Source organism: Nerophis ophidion, linkage group LG03, assembly GCF_033978795.1.
Source record: "Nerophis ophidion isolate RoL-2023_Sa linkage group LG03, RoL_Noph_v1.0, whole genome shotgun sequence".
Lineage (NCBI taxonomy): Eukaryota > Metazoa > Chordata > Actinopteri > Syngnathiformes > Syngnathidae > Nerophis > Nerophis ophidion.
The window spans coordinates 72,087,131-72,094,286 of NC_084613.1; positions in this window are offsets into that span (position 1 = coordinate 72,087,131).

The following is a 7,156-nucleotide window of genomic DNA, read 5'->3' on the forward strand; positions in this document are numbered from 1 at the left end:
TTTAGGGGAATAAAAGTATTGAATATGTTCAGTTCAAACAAATAAGATTTCAAACAAATAAGATTTCAAACAAATAAGATTGGAATTATGGGGATTTAAAATGGCTTCTAAGGACAACAGGGACAAGTCTAATGTGGTTGTTTGGTCTTAAAACAGCCCAATTACATGCACAGCCATTGGTAGTGTAGTGGTTCACATAGTGTGCCGCTTTTAAAGGTTCAACTGACATTTCCTGGACCGGACAAAAAAAAAAAGAAAAAAAAAAGGTTCCACTGACAAGTGATCGATGAAAGTAAAATTAATATATTTTACTATGCAAAATAGTGTTGTCCCAATTATTTTGATACTTTTCGGTACTTTTTGGTACTTTTCTAAATAAAGGGCACCACAAAAAAATGGCATTGGCTTTATTTTAACAAAAAATCTTAGGGTACATTAAACATATGTATCTTATTGCAAGTTTGTCCTTAAATAAAGTAGTGAACATACAAGACAACTTGTCTTTTATTAGTAAGTAATAGGGGTGTAACGGTACGTGTATTTGATTTCAACTTGTTCGGTACGGGGGTGTACCGAACAAGTTTCTCAGCTAAAGTCTTAACAAGCTGCTTGGCTTATTCTGTCTCTGTCTCAGCACCCAGCATTGTCCCACCCACACAACCATCTGATTGGTTACATATATAGCGGTAACAGCCAATCAGCTGTGCGTATTCAGAGCGCATGTAGTAAATGCTTCAGCGTCAAGCAGATACGTGTTTAGCAAGTGAGCATAAGGCAGCGTACTCTCCCCAAATTATATTAAACACCTCCCAGTCAACTACTATTAACATCACTATGAGCCTGCTGACCTTCTAGAAACTTAAACTGCAACTCAGCTCGCTCGCAGTTCTGGCTCGAGGTGAAGGCTAATTAGCTTTTAGCGTAATGTTAGCTCATTTTGTGGTGACTGTTTGTGTGTGTGTGTGTGTTTTACGGACAGAAAGGCTTTGAATAGCAGGGTCCCTGCTATCACATGTTGATACAAATATAACATTTACATAATAAAAATCAACTACAGGCTTCCCAAATGCTGTAATAAATTAAGCATGATAAGTTGACTTGAAACTGTTTAATGTTGCCCTTTTTGTAAGTAGAAGAAAAGTTTTGTCACTTTATTTAATCTGAGAAACAATTTGAGGCAGTTTAATCTTGATTAACGTGGGCAGAATTACTTTTGGTTTTAACATTATGTATCTTTTTACCTGGTATTTTCCTGTAGCAGTTTCATGTCTTCCTTTGACTGATATTTCCCGCATATACTTTGTTTTAGCAATGAAAAACATTTAAATATTTTTTATCCTTCTTTGTGGGGCCATAGGATGTACTTTGTGGACAGTGTTTATGCTCCTCAGTAAGTCTTTGCTGTCGTCCAGCATTCCGTTTTTGTTTACTTTGTAGCCAGTAGCCTTTTCTTAGGGGCACTCACCTTTTGTTTATTTTTAGTTTAAGCATTAGACACCTTTTTACCTGCACACTGCCTCCCGCTGTTTGCGACATCTACAAAGCAATTAGCTACGGGCTGCCACCTAATGATATGGAAGAATATTACAGGGTTACTGTGCCGAGCTCTAGACAACATCGACACTAAACAACAACACATAATTTGCAGACTATGATTACTGGTTTGCAAAAAATATCTTTAACCGAAAAAAGTGAAACCAGATAATCTCTCTGTATGTCAGTGGCACAGTGGTTGAAAAACACTGATCTAATCCAGTGGTTCTCAACTTTTTGTCAGTAATGTACCCCCTGTGAACATTTTTTTAATTCAAGTACCCCCTAATCAGAGCAAAGCATTTTTGTTTGAAAAAAAGCGATAAAGAAGTAAAATCCAGCACTATGGCATCAGTTTCTTATTTATTAAATTGTTTAACAGTGCAAAATGTTGCTAATTTTTAGTGGTCTTTATTGGAAAAAAAGATGTAAAATAATTAAAAACTTGTTGCATTTCTTTTCACAGTTTATGAACTTACATTCATATGTTGTTGAAGTATTATTCTATAGATATATTTATACAGGATTTTTGAATTGTAGCTATTTTTAGAATATTTTTAAAAAAATCTCACATACTCTTTGGCATACCTTCAAGTACCCCCAGGGGTACACGTACCCCCATTTGAGAACCACTGATCTAATCTATAGATTACTAATGAATAGCTGCAGCCTTAATCTGATCCCGACTCTAAATTTATTATGGATACATCTGATCATTATTGTTTTATTTTTGCAAATGTCAGATTTTTATCATTTTAGTGTGTATGCAGAGCCAGGAAATGTAAAAGCTGATCAAGTTACACGGGTTGAAAAACACTGATGTAGACCACGAGGAAGTGTTTTAAATGTAGAAAAAAAAAATCATATGACCCCTTTTAATGTAAAAAATGCCAATAATATAACTGACATTATGGGTAGGCTAATGTCAACCTGGGTCGTTAAAACAATTACATTTTTAAAGTTAAAGTACCAATGATTGTCACACACACACTACGTGTGGCGAAATTATTCTCTGCATTTGACCCATCACCCTTTATCACCCCCTGGGAAGTGAGGGGAGCAGTGGGCAGCAGCGGTGCCACGCCCAGGAATCATTTTTGGTGATTTAACCCCCAATTCCAACCTTTAATGCTAAGTGCAAAGCAGGGGTCCCATTTTTCTAGTCTTTGGTATGACTGAGCCGGGATTTGAACTCACAACCTACCGACACTCTACCCACTGGGCCACTGAGTAGGTAAGTAAACTTCCCAAATGTAATACTTTTGGGAAGTAATCCAAGTAAACCCACATCGTTTAGTCACGGCGGCTATTTAAAAGCTTGTGATTAATACCAGCGCGGTCCATCCGTCATTATCGAATAAGACAAGGATTAGGTTGAACGAGCCTTTTATTTCTTTCGATGTGCGGCCAAGACTTTGCGCACGGTCCAAGCTGAAAGTGTACCCTGGGTCTTAAAACAGCCATCGGTTGCCAAGTAAACCTTTGAAACATCTGAAGTATTTAGTGTGTTCCCAGAACGACACATAGGTGTCAACTATAGGTTGCATACTCTGCTCATACCAACATGGAAGAGAAAGGGATTCTGCACAAATCTGTGGCAAATTATCACCTATCGGCGGTCTAAACTGTTTTTGTAATGACACACGCGCACACACACACACACACACACACACACACACACACACATAGACACGGGTAAGCATGTATTTGTATACCAGTCTGCATATTTTTGTATGTGTACAAAAACGAAAAGCCATAAATAAATTATTTTTGTTTCTTAGGACATTATTGCAAAATTGCAGCTTATCGCCCTTGTTTTAGGACTTTACAGACGCCTGCTTTTTAGGCACGCCAGTCTTTTTGACGGGCACTTCAGAATGCCTCGGAGAACAGTGCGGAAAATTTGCAGAATTCCATGGACGAGTGTCAGATGAGGTGGAATGTCTCTGATGTATGCCAGTGGACAAGCTCCTTGGGAAGTTACATCGTCCCTCTGCGGCGTTCCTCGCATTGGAGAACATGACCAACATCTCGCTATGCCCGCGACACGCATTGTATGAATAGCTGGCGGGCGGATCGTCGCCTTCGCTCAGGAAGCGAAACGTGCTCGCAGGCAAGAGCAATCGAATCTCGTTTTGCCACGCCGGTTGCACCCCGTCGTAGCATGATGTGCAAAACGGGCTCCATATAAGTGCAGGGTAAACAAGGGCATGGCGGCGAAGTGGGGTTGGGGGGGGGATGATGCAATGCTAAAACGCTCAGTGTTGCGGCAGCGTGATCAACAGCTGCAGCTGACGGAAGGCAGGAGAGACGCCACTTATAGTATTAATGGCAATGAGTGTATTACTCACTGTGTTTCTCACTCCTACTTTGCGACCTATCCCTTGCTAAGAACAGACCTCACGTCTCGGTGGTCACGCGTTCTACCGACGACACGCCTCATGTTTTTACTTGTTTGCGCTAGTGTTGTCCCGATACCAATATTTTGGTACCGGTAGCAAAATTATTTTGATACTTTTCTGTCAGGCTTGTCCCTGACAGTTTTGGTCTATGTCTTAGTTTTTCCTCTGCGTTTGTCTTTAGTTCCTGTCAGCGCTCTTATTTTGGTTCTGTTTCCTGTTTGTCTCCCTGAGAGCTGTGTAACCCTCAGCTGTGGCTGATTGGCACCTGGCCACTCCTGGGATCAATCAGCCAGCCACTATTTAAGACCTGTTTTCTCCTCCCAGTGAGGGCTGGATTATTGTCGTGTCAATGTCATTTTCTACTTGTCATTCCTACTGGTCGTGTGAATGCAGCGTAGCGGTAAGCTATATTTGGTAGATGTTTTGTAGCTTACTGTTTTTTTGTTCCGGGCTTCACGGTGGCAGAGGGGTTAGTGCGTCTGCCTCACAATACGAAGTTCCTGCAGTTCTGGGTTCAAATCCAGGCTCGGGATCTTTCTGTGTGGAGTTTGCATGTTCTCCCCGTGAATGCGTGGGTTCCCTCCGGGTACTCCGGCTTCCTCCCACTTCCAAAAACATGCACCTGGGGATAGGTGGCAACACTAAATTGGCCCTAGTGTGTGAATGTGAGTGTGAATGTTGTCTGTCTATCTGTGTTGGCCCTGCGATGAGGTGGCGACTTGTCCAGGGTGTACCCCGCCTTCCGCCCGATTGTAGCTGAGATAGGCGCCAGCGCCCCCCGCGACCCCGAAAGGGAATAAGCGGTAGAAAATGGATTGATGGATGTTTTTTGTTCCCTGCTTCCCATTTGTTTGTTCATAGCCCTTAGTTTGTTATATCCGCCCACGCGCGTGCTTTTTGTTTGTAGCCTTTGTTTGTTCTAGTTGTAGCATTTTAAATTAAACTATGTTTTCCTGCAAAATGCCTCCCTCCTTCTCTGCATCTTGGGGTCCGTCACCAAATAACCTTGACATTTTCGGTACTTTTCGAAATAAAGGGGACCACAAAAATGGCATTCTATTTTAACAAAAAATATTAGGGTACATTAAAGGCCTACTGAAACCCACTACTACCGACCACGCAGTCTGATAGTTTATATATCAATGATGAAATATTAACATTGCAACACATGCCAATACGGCTGGTTTAGTTTACTAAATTGCAATTTTAAATTTCCCGCGGAGTTTCTTGTTGAAAACGTCCCGGGCTGCAGGGGACATATTAGCGCAGCACCATTTGCGGCTAAAAGTCGTCTCTTTTCATCGCGCAATTACACAGTATTCTGGACATCTGTGTTGCTGAATCTTTTGCAATTTGTTCAATTAATAATGGAGAAGACAAAGTAGAAAGATAGATGTGGGAAGCTTTTAGCCTTTAGCCACGCAAACACACAGTGTTTCCTTGTTTAAAATTCCCGGAGGTGAAGCTTTACTGTGGATCAGAGCGGTCAAGCGAACATGGATCCCGACCACTTGTCAACCGGCAGGTTTCGGTGAGAAAATTGTGGTAAAAAGTCGCCTCTTACCGGAGTTCAGCTGAGTTTGCGCCGTCCATGCAGCTGCCGTCGACTTCCCTCAGAGACTGGCGTCAAGACACCCGTGGACACACCCCTCCGACTATCAGGTACTATTTAATCTCACTAAAACACTACCAACACAATAGAAAGATAAGGGATTTCCCAGATTTATCCTAGTAAATGTGTCTGAAAACATCAGCAATCGCCTTTTTTTTTTTACTTTGTTTATTTATTTATTTATTTTTTTTCCTAGTCGTTCGCTATCAATATCATCTTCCACGAATCTTTCATCCTCGCTCAAATTAATGGGGAATTTGTCGTTTTCTCGGTCTGAATAGCTCTTGCTGCTGGAGGTTCCCGTTCTAAAGAGGCAGCATAGTACCGAATATGATTAATTAAAAGTTCAAGTTAAAGTACCACTGATAGTCATACAGGTGTGGTGAAATTACTCTCTGCATTTGACCCATCCCCTTGTTCCAGGTGAGCAGTGAGCAGCAGCGGTGGCCGCGCTCGGGAATCAATTAGCATCGCGTTACTATGCTAATACCGGTATACCGTACAACCCTGGTTTATGCCCATGGTTGTCGGAAAAAGTTCCCAAACTCGACTGTGACTGGCAGGAAAGCTTGAAGCGTTACCAAAACTCAGGTTGATGGACCACCGTTGTACTGTAAGATGATTGGGTTTTACCATGTTTGTAATTCCATCGGACTTTGAAAGTCTGAAATTCTTCAAATGTTTTATTTTTTTTTTTAATTCATCTAATATCACATTCCGAACATTTCCTTTGTTCAAATCAAAATAAGTACTTAAGTAAGAAACCACGGCTTTACTTGTGATTTTAATGCAAGTTATGCATCAAATTGTCCACTGTAAACAAAATGTTTTCGTCAAGTTTGGGCGAGCTGGGTAGACGTAGTTGCCAGCGGAAATGGATATTTCCTCACAACATTCGGTTTCTATTTAAAACGACCAAATTTTCAGTGCATCACTTGTCAATAGTGTGCAAATAATAGACTACATGTAATATATGAATATGTATTCCGAAGAATATTCGATTGTTGAAAGACCGGAATTGTGTTTTATGGCTCATTTGCTTACGTTTGAGTTGAAAAATAAAGCTCACGTAGATCCACGCTGATGCCCGTGTCTCCTCTACTTAACAACCATAGAAATATTACAATCCTCCCAAATATATTACAAAACCTAAAACCAGTGAAGTTGGCATGTTGTGTAAATGGTAAATAAAAACAGAATACAATGATTTGCAAATCCTTTCTAACTTATATTCAATTGATTAGACTGCAAAGAAAAGATATTTAATGTTCGAACAGGAAAATTTTATTTTTTGTAAGTATTAGCTCATTTGGAATTTGATGCCTGCAACATGTTTCAAAAAAGCTGGCCCAAGTGGCAAAAAAGACTGGGAAACTTGAGGAATGCTCATCAAACACTTGTTTACAACATCCCACAGGTGAACAGGCTAACTGGGAACAGGTGGGTGCCATGATTGGGTATAAAAGCAGCTTCCATGAAATGCTCAGTAATTCTCAAACAAGGATGGGGCGAGGGTCACCACTTTGTCAACAAATGCCTATGCAAATTGTCAAACAATTAAAGAACAACATTTCTCAACGAGTTATTGCAAGGAATTTAGGGATTTCAC